A 14,731-nucleotide genomic window follows, 5' to 3' on the forward strand; every position below is an offset into this window, starting at 1 on the left:
GACTCAGGATGTTTTTCTTCTATCAGGATTAAAATGTCGATACAATAGAGAGAAATATAAATGTTTCTTTTTTTAGGACAATATTGAAAGTCACGTTTTCTTACGAACCCTTGCTCTCTTTTTGTAAAGGAAAAAATCGACTGCGGAAAACTCTCTGTTAATATCATGTACAATCAAGTTTAAGGAAGGAAGTTATAGTGGGAGGTGCGAGATAAATCTTCTTCCCCATGAAATTCAATTTTTTTCATTCATCAAGTCGAAGAATTTATGTGCCTTCCTAAGGTTATAAAAAGAAGTCGTCCATGGAGGTCATTGTGCACATCTAAGGTTTTGTAAGCGACAGGTTTGGCGACTTTGAGAAGCAGGAATGACCTTAGAATGTGGGAAAAGGTAGAATGGAAGGGAATTGCGATATGGGAAGGCCGAGGTATACACTTGTCTGCGAAGTATAGAGCCATGAGGTGGTTGAGATTTGCCCTCCGAGGAAACTAGGCAAGTAATTACCTGAAGAAGCAAATCTGTCTAATTACAATCGCGTAACTTAAGCAGTTTGTATTCATAAATATTTAATGCCGGTCCATATTGAATACACCATCTTCCTCTTCACCCTTATTTTTATTTGCTTTAAACAAATGAAATAAACTGTAGAAAAATAATTTCAGTAAAAAAATTTGGAATTATTAAATAAATAAATAAATTAAATAAATTAATTACATTTTCATGAAGCTTACATAATGAAGTACTTAGATAAAAAACTCGCAAGTCGCTTGTCATTGAAATTTGTAATGAGTATTCATTGATTGGTTGAAACCTATAGTTTATTTCCAAAAAAAGATGTGATCATTCTCGGTTATCGGGTGTAAACGTCAATATGCCAATAACACTGAAATGGAAAAAACGTCGTTTTATTCAACCAATTTATTTTAAGGTGTGACCAGTTTTGACGGAGCGGCGTCATCATGAGATAGCCGCGTGTAACTAGTCTTAAATCTTAAAATAAATTGTTGGAATAAAACAAATTTTTAAATGAAAATCAATGAATGTGAAAAAAAGTTGAGCCTGAGACAATGGAGATAGTCAATATGAAAGTTTAATGTGTGGGTAACGCCGGTTGTAGCGATTTTAGGAAGCAGAAAAGACCTGAAAATGTGGAGAAAATGGGTGGATACGCGAAGTAGCAAGCTCTGGGTTGGGTGGGATCTCCAAGGAAACTAGGTAAGCGATCATCCCTGGAAGGAGGTGGTCGGCTTTAAAGCTGCGCTCCTCGAAATGGATGAAGCTGTCTCGCCGGGCCTTTGCGAATCCGATTCTCGGGTGGCCCTTCATGCTAACTTCTTCCCTTCTTGTACTCCTACTTGTCTGGGGATGAACTGGGAGAACGTTTATCATGAAGGACGATTTTGACTACTCGCTACCCGGAAAATAAAAGGTTCCCTGAGCTTCCCTCGCTATTAATACATCATTCCGATATTTATCCTTTTCCCAACTCGGCCTTTCATCCCTGCCGGCGGTCGGTTTTATTGGGGCGACTGGTAAGAGCACGTTTTTTTGTGCCGCTGCTCGTTTGTTTTTACAATTTTCTGCGCGCAGCCACCGTCTCCCAATAGTAAGACGATATCGTTAGTCGGTATGGCTGTGACACTTCCACTCATAACTCCTCTTATGGTTTTATTTATTTTGCTCACGTAAACTATCTCAGGTACGGAGTGGCTGCACTTGCTGGAACATCCGCCCTTCAGGTAAATCACCCACCCTTAAATCTCAGCACGTGTAAGACCAGATGCTACAATTTATATTTTCGCGTGAATTGAAGATACTCGTTTCGTGGTAGGTTCGTTTCGAATTAGGTTCCTTTTTGAGGAGTTTAAAAATTATGATTTTAGATACTGATATATCCTTTGATACTGCTTCTCAAGTCACTATCGAAAATAGCACCTGATCAAATTTACTTGTTTATCATGTTTAATTACGCAAGGAATTCATAGGTCGATGTATAAATATGATGATCAACGCTCCGCTCCGCTGTGGGCAGAGGTCATCGCATTTGTTAAAAGTAATTACTTGCCACAATGCTATAGAAATATCGTAATTTTCCAATGGATTTTATTTAAATAATAGTTAAAGTGGCCTTGAAGTCTCGAGATACCGGAAGTTAAGTCTTAGAAATGAAATTATTTTACGGGTGTACGGATATACCCGTGTACCCGTAAAATAATGAAAAAATGCCATGGGTATGATTTCTTCGTATGATTTTTCGTTTGATTTTGTAGTTAAATTATTTTGTTCTTCGAATGAAGTTTATTGTAAACGTCGCAGTGAGCCTAATTCATATTAACTCCTCTCATTATATAATTTATGATTGTATTTAGCACCATTGGACATTTTATTATGCATATTTTACCTTGTAACTTGGAACATTGTTATTTCCAGTTAGTGGCTTTATTTAATATTTACTGGCTTTAGATACTATGCTGGAGAGAGGAGAATTGGAAAATAAATCTCTAATTGTTTTCTCTTGTCCGCCATTCAGAAAGCGTTCTTATGCGTCCTCGCAGGGATATTGTCAGCGGATATCCGTGTTGGAAAAGTGTCTAAATTTATCGGGAGTATCTTTTTCTCTTCACCGACCAGTTTCAAACTGTCTGGCTTCATTCGATCAATACTTGAAGTCACGAAAGTCGACAGCGGCCGATTTCATTTGGCTGGGCGATAATCAAAAGGGTGGCATCTTGAAGATACGCCTCCGCTCCGTACGTCGGATGAAACGATAAACTGTGGACCCATTGGCGCCACTCATTTATATTAAGCCGGTACCAGTCAAGCAATCTCCACCCTCCTTCCGCTCCCAACAAACCTGACTACACCCCAATGCTATCCATTCATCGGCAACGTCCTTTAGCAACGAATAACTAAAGAACGGTTTGTATACCCTGACAATTCCCACCATTAAGCGATCAAAGTTTTATTAATTTTTTTGCTGGCATTAATGTGCCAGTTATTAATATTAATCATACCGAAATATATACTTACAATTTTCCACGATTATAAAATTAATTATTACATAAGATTCAATGTTACTGTATCATCTTCAAGGTAGATGAATATTATATAGTAACATGAAAATCTAGGTATTAAAAAAAATTATATTCGCTGGAAATTGAAAAAAAAACTAGATGATGAAATACCTTGAAGTAGATGTAGTAACATGGGAACCTAGTTTGGAATAAATTTTATAATCGTGAAAATTTGAAAAAAAAAAAAACTGTTAATGTCAGTGTGGAAAAATTTCACTTCATCACGCTTGAATCTTCGGATTTTATTAATATTAATCAGATTTTTATTTCCCTGAGGTTGAAATTAAAATTGTCAAGATTCAAGAAGATTTAAAATTTCCCTGTCTTCTTTGGTGATTATTTAATTCTGGAGGAGTTTAGTTGTAAATAGGGATTCTTATACGGCTGGAAATCTTATTTTGTTTTTTTTTTCTTGAAATAGGATTTCCCAAAAGTCGTAAAGATGCTTCAGCTCGTTACGAAAAACATGGTGATGTGTGGTTTCAAGGGTTGATATATAAGTTTTTTTTCTTATTTTCTTTATCGTAACGATTATACGCTGAATAATTTCTCCGTTGGAGACTTCAAACGGCTGGTTTTGCGTAGGCGAATCCCCACTCGAGTCTTTAGCTTCAGCATGCATCAGCTTCTCATTGTCCGGCATTCATGTTCCATCTTTTTCAGCGCTCATTTGACATAGCTCCCTACATCACTTTCCTCACAGGAAGGTGCACCTAAATGAACCGTTTTCTTTAGCTGAATTTCGAATTTTCACGACCAATTTCTCCTCCTCGCTATAAATCTTATTTCGCCCTTTTGGCATTTCAAGCCCGCTCCACAGAAATAGGCTGAGGTGTGCGAAAATTCCACGGAGAATAAATTAATCACCTTGACCGGGACTCGAATTCGGATCCCCCGATATCCGGTCTTGGACTTTAGCCAGTTAAGCTATCGAGGCGTCATTCCCCTTTGTGGAAATTTGTTGATTATTCCGGACAAGGTGTTCACGGACTGCTGAACATATTATACAACTATCAGTCCAAGTCGTACGACACTACGCCACAGCCGGAGAGCTAGGTCCGAATCAATAGAGTTGTTCAGTGTTCACGCTCTTGACTAATTTTTGCACATTTCGCGCATTGCGGGTGACTCCTTAAAGTTGTCACCGTGGCTAGTTCCGGTATTCTTAAATTCGTCAAGAGCGTACTCATCTAGTGTTTAAAGTTCGAGCGTTGCTCTCCGGCTTTGTCACAGAGCGCACGACTTGGACTGCTAGTCCCATAATATGCTCAGCAGCAGTCCAGACTATCTTGTCGGGTATATTCCACAAATTTCCACAGAACAGACTGGCATCTCCGTAGCTTAACTGTCTACAGCACTCAACCGGAATTTGGGAGATCCGGGTCCGAATCCCGGTTCAAGGGAATGATTTTTTATCTGTATAACATTCGCACATTTCGTGCACTGTAGGTGACTCCGTAAATTTTCACCGCGGTTCGTCCCGGTATACTAACTGAACTGTTATCTGAACTTGAAGGGAGAAAGCCTTTGGTTACGTATAAACGCGGGAATGTGGTAACCCGACCCCTCCCCCATTGTTGAACCCGTGATATCCTTGACAGCAGCCAGGTTAACGGCAGCATCTCTCTGACGCGATCAAGCACCGCTACCTAAAATTTCTCCAAGAACACTTCCCTGTATGTCTTCTTCTCTGCCTTTGCTTATTTTACTCTCTTTTCCGCACTTCTTCGCCTCTTATAAATCTCAAGTCTATGTCTTCACATCTTTCCGCCATTAGCATATTTCTGAAATGTCACTCGTGCTATCTTTACATATTTACCCTCATTATCCTCGCCATTGGGTCTGTTTGCCGTCGAGAGTCATTTGCAGTGAACATCAGCATAATTTGGCATTCACATTCTTTAATCAACTCGCATTCCTGAGAGCTCCTTTTTGAATGCGCCGCAGATTATTCATTTTCAAACAGTTTCGCTCTCTTCACAATGCAAAAATGCCTGACGGCTAAGTAGTACTCATTCGTATTTGCTCATGGGTCTACTGCGGGAAGGAGCGACGGGGAATGGTAATGGGAAGCTTTAGCTCGAGTCGCAGTGGAATCCGTCTTGATGGTCGGGAGAGGTCCACTTTAAGCCGGAAGGTGCGACTGAAGTGCTCGCGTAAAGAAACTAGGCGTGCCTCCGTGCCATATTAGTGCCTCGCGTGGGAAGAGTGGTATTGTACGATGTCGCCATGCCGGCAGGGCTCCACATAGTTCACCAATCCACGCCGGTATATAGGCGGGATAGGGAGTTACGCACATAAAGTATGCAGGGAGTGGGGCAGGACCCAGACGAAGAAATAGCCAGAGCTTGAGGTTCGAGTGCCCCGTGATGAGGATAGGAGGCATCCCGCTGTGCTGCGAAAATGCGAATTATATTGGCCAGAGGAAAAAGATGTTTGGACTTGTGTTTTATGTTTCCGAAGGACCTTTATTTCATTGCCGACTGGAGATTATTTAAGACGCTCCAATTTTGTGGATCGTCGTCGATTCAGGTAGCAAGCGGCTTCGTTCCCTTGAGGGTGAGACAATAAATTTTCAACATTCGCCAAATATCTCCGAAATATGCAGTATAGTAGCCCAACAAAGTGTTGTTGATAATACGGTTCGATGATGGTATTGTGACTGCGTGGAATTCAGCTTAAATGTCGTGTACTCTGCGATATACAAGAATTATCCAAAAGAAAGTTGTACTCGCTCACCGTATCATTTTAAATCTGAATTGAAGCAGATTTTTAAATCTGTCGGTTTTTCATGATATGATAAACCTTTGTTCAGTAATTTCCTGCAGTACCATTAAAAACCTATACCCGCGGAAACCCTCCGTCACGGCATTTTGCATTACTACAAATAATACCTTTTAAGCTCAGCTCGTTCTGGTTCTCCAACATTTAAATCGATTCTTTGTCATGTTTATAGAAACAAATATTTAAACGAGCAATCTGAAAATATACGAAAAGCAATTAAATTCCCTTTTCCCAACCCACCTTTTGTATGTATTGTATATGTTGAAGATGATTGTTATTTATGTGATTATTTTTATACTTGTTTTTTTATTATTATACTTACATAGTTTATTTTGTTTATAAAACCTAATGTAAAGGCTTTAAAGCCGTTTTTGGTGGGTAACAAACAAATAAATAAATAAAAATAAAAACAAAAAATTTACGTGGAATTTGTGGAAACAACAGGAGCACCCATTCCACGGTCAAGTTATATATACTGTAAAGGAAAAATAAAAACTAAGATTACAAGAAAAAAAATGAGAGCTGAAGAATTCCTAGATAACTGGAACAACATTATGAGTGTAACTGTAGAAGCAGCGCTTAAGTAATAATTTCAATAAGTTCATTCCATCTTGAAACCTTAGCTAGCTAAAGTGGCGGCTTTCATCGAGGTATAAAAATTTGATTTAGGTAAATGGCAGTTTTTTTCTACGTGGCACTGGGCTCTCGCCAAACACTTAAGATAAATCATAGTCGATTGGCCTGAGGACTCGAAGTGGTGGGGATAAAACCGCCTCCTTTGCATCCAAGACGCATTCAAGGGCTCTTGTGAGAACAAATAGCCGGCCTTGTTGAAGTGCTGAGCATTTTTTGCGCATAATGATGGCGACAATCATGAGTGCGGGGAGAGCGCTTGAGGAAATGCAGGACCAAGTCCTAAGCGATTTAGGAGGCAACCTCTCGTCTCCTTTCGAGCACTTATCGGTACGAAAACCCTCCGAGTCGTCCTATCTACATCTGCATCGCGCCCCAAGAGCCACTTCTGTGGTGTTAGTTAGGGGTGGAGTACTTTTGCCGGTCATTCTCTAAGCTACGTATGATACAGTTTTACGTCTCGTGCTCATAGTCAGTGTTAGCTCACCACTCATGCATTCATTCTTGGGATGGATGATTAAGCGAGGGTCCATACTAATGAGACGCTTTTTTATGATAAAGATTTACGTACCGCCAATGCGTTTCGTGCTCAAAGTCAGCGTTAGCTGACAAGTCAGGCATTCATGCGTAGAATGGATGCCTATTCGAGAATCCAGACGAGTGAGACTCCAACCATCGGGCGAATTCGGAATTAGAGCACCGAGGATACCAAGCAATTACCCTAGGAAACCTCGTTGACTAATCATTGTAAATTTTGGGTATTTTCTGATTTCTCTTTTTTTTGTTGGTATCAAGCTATCATAACGTAGAAATGTATTACTTCCTGAGTCTTATCCGTAATCCTGAATGTATCTGCTTCCCGTTACATTATATGTATTTTGTTTCTTGCTATATATTATATGTTTTCTTGTCAGTGGGCCACTATAAATGGGCAATGTATATGGGATTTTGAAATAAAAAAATAAGCAAATCTTTATTGCTATTTGTCGTTGCCACTAGGCATAAAAATACCTTCCAAAAACCAAGAAAAATCTTCCTTGACATTTTCTAATTCATTTTTCGCAGTGGCTTGGCGTTTCGTCCCAATACACCATAGGTATCATCACAATACCATCCTTGATGAGTCAGCCATATTTGTAAATTACGTCAGCGCCTTCAGCGCCGCCTTCGGTGTTATTAGTCTCGAATAGCAGTTGAGATAGCAACAACTATCACTAAAAATTACGACTCTACGGCGATAAATAGAACATCTCATTCCTGAGGCTGGGCACTATGCTTAGATTGCTTGAACAATTCAGAATAGATATCTTTAAGAGTGACACGGAGAACATCATCTTAGGGTCACAATATATCGTATTTCCAGGTCCGACAGAAGCGATGAATTAAGAGAGATATTTTGCCGAACGGATAGATATGGGAATTCATTTTTTCTCCGAACCATAAAGGACTTTAATGAATGCCGTAATACTGCTTGAGAATTTGCACTTTGTATGTAGACGGCTGGTGTCCTAACATCCCCTGCCACACGCCCTTTTAGGCGGTTTGCAGTAATAACTGCATTTTCAGCTCCGTTATCGCAAATAACCAAGACCAGCTAGCCCTACAATGCTAAATATCTTACTGCGTGACATAAGAATCACCTCTTAAGCCATTAGGAACAATACACACCTTAAAAAACAATATCAGCGCAATCCAAAGTCCACGATTACACGTTAACTCATTCCTTACGGGGCAGACTGGTATTAACCAACTTGGGGTCTACGTGAAAGGCACTTACCGCGCTGCAATCCGTCCGTCGGACAGGACGATAAACCGCAGTCCCCTCGGCGCCTCTCGTTAAAAGTCTTTGTATGCCGGGGAGACGTTTCCACATCCCATCGGAACGTAATCCACAAGCCAACCTCCGTATTTTCCATCCATTGCATCACTTTCCGGCTGCTCCTCCAATTAATCTACTGACATCCTCCGCGCATCTAATTACAAGGCATAGGAGCTAGAGACTTCTTCTATTGTGTGCGTGCATGGCTATTTACTCTAATAATGTGTGCTTCACTATTTAAAAGTATTTCCACGGGAGTTCATGGCTAATTGAGAAAAGAAACTATTGAAATGGAAGAGAACTTATGATACACTCAAAGAGAATTCTCAACTGCTTCTTAGTTTTAAGTAAAAAGGAAAGTACTAAAGTAATCCCGTAAAGCATGTACATTATACAGACAAAATTACAATATCCATGAGAATGTGTGTCAGAATAGGAAAATACTAAAAGTTAACCGCTTTAGTACCACAAAATTCAAGGAGATTAGTGGAATTTCTTTCGACTCTAAAATATTCATCTATTCCGAAGCGCAAGTTGAGCTTAAATTTACGTTGGAAGCTTCTCCTTGAAGTTATCAGTGAGGGGGAATAGGAAATCTTTGGAAAATAATCTCGAGAAAAATCGTAGTCATTACATTGGAATGGAAACTCAGTTTTCTGCACAACGTTTGTTTTCAACAGGGGTAGTAATGGTGAATTTTTGCCACCATTAACACACTGCAAAAGGAAGTGTCTTATGCAAAACAATTGTTACTTGAGATAATGAATAATTCCAAAAGAATACGCGAATTACTCGTCAAATCTGCACTGTAACGATGACAACGACGCATAAATGTTAAAAAAATTAAACCCCGCAAGAGAGGATCACGTCCGCTGTAGACCTAAGACACTGGAATCGCCACCTTGAGACGCCAAAACGCGGCGCCGCCGACTCAAGCATTTCACTTGCTCCGAAACCATTAAAAAAATAAACCCACTGAAAACATTGACCTCTGTCTGCGAGAGGACTAAGGGAGACATATTCCGTTCAACTTCATTGCGAGGATGGGGACGCTGATTTTTCTACCCTACGGGGTTTTGTCCGCGGAGCTATTACTTCTTACCGAGATGAGAGAGCGGCATTCTTTTACCCCGCGCCTGATTCGACCAGTGACGAAGGGCCAAGAAAGCTTTCCCCATGGCGTGTTTACCCTCGCGCTACAAAACGTTTCCTCGTAAAACTAAGTTGTCACGTCTCATTTTTACGGCGGCGCCCCAAGTCCCGAGATGACGCGGAAAAAAAGTGCGGCCGTCCGGTCTTCTGCTTTCAATTAAATCTCTATTGAAACCTCGAGGGTCACTCTCACTACATAACGGACTCCACGGGTTTAATTTTCCACTCCGCCGTCTCAGACGCAAATGGGAGACTGTTTTTGGCTTGACCACATCCTGGTATGTCGAATGGAAGTCGAAAAAAATGTGCAAACATGTAGGAATCAAGCTGTTTGAGCACGTACAACGAAGAAAGTCGTGAAGACAATTTAATAATATCCATCCAAAAAGGACGCCAAATTTCAAAACGATGGAAAAGAGTTATTACTAGATATTTTTTTTCACTCAGCACATTTGGTACGGTTTTTAAAAAGTACCATATCCTTTATTGGAGTGCTCTTTATTCCTCCTGGTTTTAAAGTTGGTCTGTTTACCACAGTCAATTAGGCGCTAGAATTAGATCTTCAATTGAGGACCCTGGAAGTTAAGGGGGATAAGTGCAATTTTTATTTTTGGAGATAAGTATATATAATAGTTGTTGGGGTACACAATACCGTTGTGGCAAAGGGATACAAGTGGGTCTCTGATAAGCATATTCATATAGAGTCAGTGATTTACATGTATCTCATTGTTTAAAAAAAAGTATTGTGCAACCCACCAAACATTATCTGGACTTATCCAAAATAATTGCACTTATCCTCATTGGCTTCTAGGGCCCTCAGTTACGATGGATTTCTTTTCAGCATTGAAATTTGAGCATTGTAATATTAGTAAATACTGCAACAAGCACAATGAACACCGCCGTATAACTGGCGCTCACATTTTAGAATTTACCTTCAAATCAAGTTGCAGTGAGTCATATTTTCTGATAACTTTATAGAAGAACTTGAAATGCGACCTTGCTTGTCGAAGATCATAAAATATGGGAAACAAATTCTAGAATGGTAATATTTAAAATTAATTTTTTTCGCGAACAATAAAATATCACAACCCAAAAATAAGATTTCATGCCTGGGGAGGTGTGGTTGAACCGCTCGAGAATACTGGAATGGAATCCCTAACGTTCATAACTTAATTAATGTTAGTCGAGTCCATGATTACGAGAAAGAATCAACCTCGAACTATTCTAGCCCACACCTCCCTGGTTTTGCCTGAAACCTCTACGCCATGACATCCGTGGGATTTATACATTTTCTGAAACCACCATGAAAGGAAATATCCCAGAGACAGCCAATAGAGTGGTTTTCTTTTATTTTTTTATTGCCTAAATCGAAAGATTATTACTCCTGGAGTATGTATTTCACGCTTTTAGATTTTTAAATGACGATATCTATTTTTCGCGATTAAATGAAAAGTGAAAATTTTCAACCGCGCGAAAACGCGACGGCTAAGTATGAATGCTGGGAAAACCCCGTTTGACGTCATTCAGGCTCCCGCTTCCGCCGTGCGAGGTGACCTTAGGGCGAGGATATTGTGCGCCGCTATGATGCTGGTTGCTACCAGGTAGCAGAGTACCCTGCTAGCAGGTGGCGCTTGGCTTAAATTAGGATTATTAATACCTCATCAAACGAAGGAAACTTTCCGACTTCAGGCAGTTAGGTGATTGTTAAGAGATTTTTCCCTGAAGTCTGTGCCTCATGCATGCATTGGTAATCTCAGACGATGTAAAACTCCTATCTACTCGTATAGAAACTAGGTCCCTGTGACGTCACGTGGAGTGGCATCGCATGGGCGCCAATGTGGCCTTTTTCAAATGAGGATAAAATTGACCCTTGCCATTTGTCTAAACCGGTATTTCTAAAACCAAATAATTTGTATATTATGAATACGCTAATGGTGGGTAAGGAATCGCAATCAATGCCTTTCGTTTTCTTTGATGAAGGAAACTAAATGGAAGGAAAAACCCTATTGACTGGGGACAAAGAATCAGGAAGTAAAATATTATAAATTTCACTGCCAAAGTTGCCCCCTAGTCTTAATAATGTGGGAGGGTAGCGGATCCTCGAATACTTACTTGCTTACTCCCACGGCCATTTATACCCTAGATAGTATTTAGCCTCACCAACTGTCTGTCTCCAGTTCTTATCTTTTGCATCCTCCTTCCTGACTCCCATTCTCCCCATATCGATACCTCCTCTGCACAAACGCTCAAAAATCGCCCGCCGAATCAAATCCACTCAACTAGTACTACTAGGGCTACTGGATGAGCGGATTTGATTCGGTGGGCGATTGTTGAGCGTTTGTGCAGTGGAAGTATCGATATCAATCAACACCTCATCCTTTCATCTTTCTTTCGGTCGCCCTAGAGGTCTTCTCACATAAGGATTTTCTGTCCAGACTTGTTTTAATAGTGCCTCTTGTTCTCTTTTCAGGATAGACCGTGCCCATCGCAATCTCTGGCTCTAGGCTTCGGCTACTACGTCTGGTGAGTTAAAATGGTCCCTCATTTCCCTGTTATGTTTTATTCTCAATGTTCCATTTTCTCTCGTGGGTCCAAAAACTTTCCTTGGCACTTTATTTTCGAAGATAATTAACTTCTTTTCTGCTCTTGTGTCGATAACGCATGATTCGGCTCCATAGATGATTGGTCTTATTATAATTTTATAAATTTTAAGTTTGGTGCTGAAGGATAAAATTTTTAATGTTAGTAGTTTGTTTAGGGCATACATATTCTATTGGTTGGATTTATTCTATTTTGTATCTCATGTGATACTCAATTACAGCCAAATAATGAATTAAGTTTTGACGCTTTCTCAATATCATGGATATATCGCTGTGAAGCCTGAAACGATTTCATACTAAAGGTATGGTGGGTAAAGTGTGTAGGTGGCACGAATGGTTTTTTTCATAGAAAATCCGAGGGAGGCACTTGTTGAGGTCGACCCTTGGGTGAGAGAAAATATTATCCAGAGGAAGGCGCGGTGGCTCTTGGAAGACAAACGGCCAAATTCGGAATAAATAGAGAGTTCAAGACAAGGGGACGGGTGCGACTGTAAACAACGGTGAGCTTTGATGAATGGGGCGAGAAGGGAGAAGTTTAATTTACTGCTCGCTTCACCCTTCACACCATCCCGCCGAAGCTAAGTCTAAAGAGTCAGTGGACGTGCCCATAATCCTCTCGAGTTTTTCGTGGTTCCTTTCGAAGGTGCGCAAGAAGGGTGCTTATAGTTCGAGTCGAAACTCGTCATGGAAGTTCAGGGATGGGATAAGTCGAAGATACGGCCGTGAAAGTATTATTTTGGTCCTTAAAATGCTTTTGTTTTTTTAGTGCTTTATTAAATATGCAATTTTTAATTTCATCTGGGGAGAGACAAATGTATTCCTTAGCCATATTTGGTCGAGTTCGTTTGCCTCTGCATTTTTCTCTTAATCCTTTTTATTGTTTTTTTTACACCTTAAAGAGATTTGGTCAACCAAGTTTCGTGTATGTAAGAGAGTATTCGTGTGAGCGATTCACATCGTACCTTTCAATGTAAAATAACAGTGTGTTTTCTCTAAGTACTTAGCTTTGATTCACTCTCCATTGTATTCCTGAATGGGACGAAGTTATTGAGGATGGTCCCTAGATAATTTTCCTTCTATGAGGTGGCGTCTTCTGGAATGATTGCGTTTGAGCTGAGCTTTATTTTTCAGCTAAATTAAATCTTCGTTAGACTCCTGAAAATGTAGCCGTTACTTTCATTTTTGGAAAAGTTATTTTGCGAAATTGGGGTTATATTGAGAGATTTAAGGATACCTATGTGCAAAATATGTGCGAGACTGACAAAAAATAGCAATTTTTAGTAGATATAACCCGAGACATTTGGAATATAAACAGTTAATTTCATAACCAAGCTGTTTATGTTTGTAAATTTAGTAGCGTATGTGGATTCCGTAAAAAACGCAGCTTGAGGGAAATAGGCAAAAATCTAAAATGTGCACCGTACATTCGCGGCTTTTCGATCAGCAAATATCATATGAGTAGGTGAGAAGCCAAAGGTTAGAAGTGATTTTATTTTCCTAAACAGAGTTAGGTACAAAGTTAGTAAAGAAAACAAACTATACCAACTAGATATTTATTATTGCATTTGATATTCCACTCGATGTCAGCACGGAACAGAAACTCACTCGTATCCTTGCCCACCGAGTATTTGTACATTTCTTCAATCTATTTCTGTACCAAACTCTGTTTAGAAAAAATCACTTGTACCCCTTGGCTTCTTAACCCCTCATATGTCTTTCGCAATTCCAAATTTGGACATTATTGACCCTTAAAAAGCAATACAAAAATCTGCACTCATTTTTAGAGATAATTACTTACCATTAGCATAAGTTTTGATCGATTTAGCTTATGTTTGGAGGACGGATACTGGCTGATCGATTCGTCTTCATAAATGGTATCCAAGTTAGAAATTCACTCATTTTGTATTTCCAAAGACTGTGGCAAAAACTATGTCCCGATACATGCGCTATGCTCTAAGTCGAACGATATAAGATATTAGTGCTCCAGTACTTACCGTGTCGATGCCTGGATTGCCTATGCGTGTCCTTTCTCTTTTGGATATGTGACCGGTGGTGTTTTCCGCTCATAATCCTTTCGGTGACACGAATGTGACTAGCATCCACTCCGCCTGCTCGCTTTACAGCATCTGTTTGTCGGACAAAAAGAAAAAAAAAAGAGATTAGGTTAGAAAAATATGGGAAGCACTCTGAGTGAATGTAAATGAAATCCTTGAAATACCAAGTCTCTTCTTTCAATTGCTTTGCAAAAAATATCGCGACAAATCCACTAATAAATTCTTTTTTGTCTCTCGAGAAAATTTTAAAAGATTGGATTTCCAAGTCTCGAGAAAATTTTCAAAGATTGGTCGTTATCCCTTGAATTTATTTTAGCGTGAACCGTAATTACTCTAACGGGTCACATACGAGGTAAAACATCTCTTTTAGAGTTTTAATTTAATGAATTTTTGTGAGCAATAAATTTAACGCCCTTATTATGCAGGGTTTCGGTATCCGTTCGTTTTATGAAATATGTTATGCGAGAGGGGCTTGATTCATTACCGGAAAGCTCATGCGGTGAGTCGCGCCTTCAGTATTCTGGACGAAAATATGTGGGTTGGATCGTACCGTACTGGTCGACGTCAAAAAATTAGAGAAAAAATGAAAATGAATTATTTGGCAAGGCAATTGAA

At 39.7% G+C, this 14,731-nt stretch overlaps 1 protein-coding gene across 1 annotated transcript in view; it reads right to left on the bottom strand.

Annotated features, from left to right (window-relative positions):
• The window catches only part of LOC124166862, a 462,701-nt gene that overhangs the window by 168,114 nt on the left and 279,856 nt on the right, over positions 1-14,731 (bottom strand). The window contains exon 2 of the mRNA XM_046544573.1: positions 14,057-14,188. The gene's annotated coding sequence lies outside the window, so the exon portion shown is untranslated. The remainder of the gene's footprint in view (positions 1-14,056; positions 14,189-14,731) is intronic.

Source organism: Ischnura elegans, chromosome 10, assembly GCF_921293095.1.
Source record: "Ischnura elegans chromosome 10, ioIscEleg1.1, whole genome shotgun sequence".
Taxonomy (NCBI): Eukaryota; Metazoa; Arthropoda; class Insecta; order Odonata; family Coenagrionidae; genus Ischnura; species Ischnura elegans.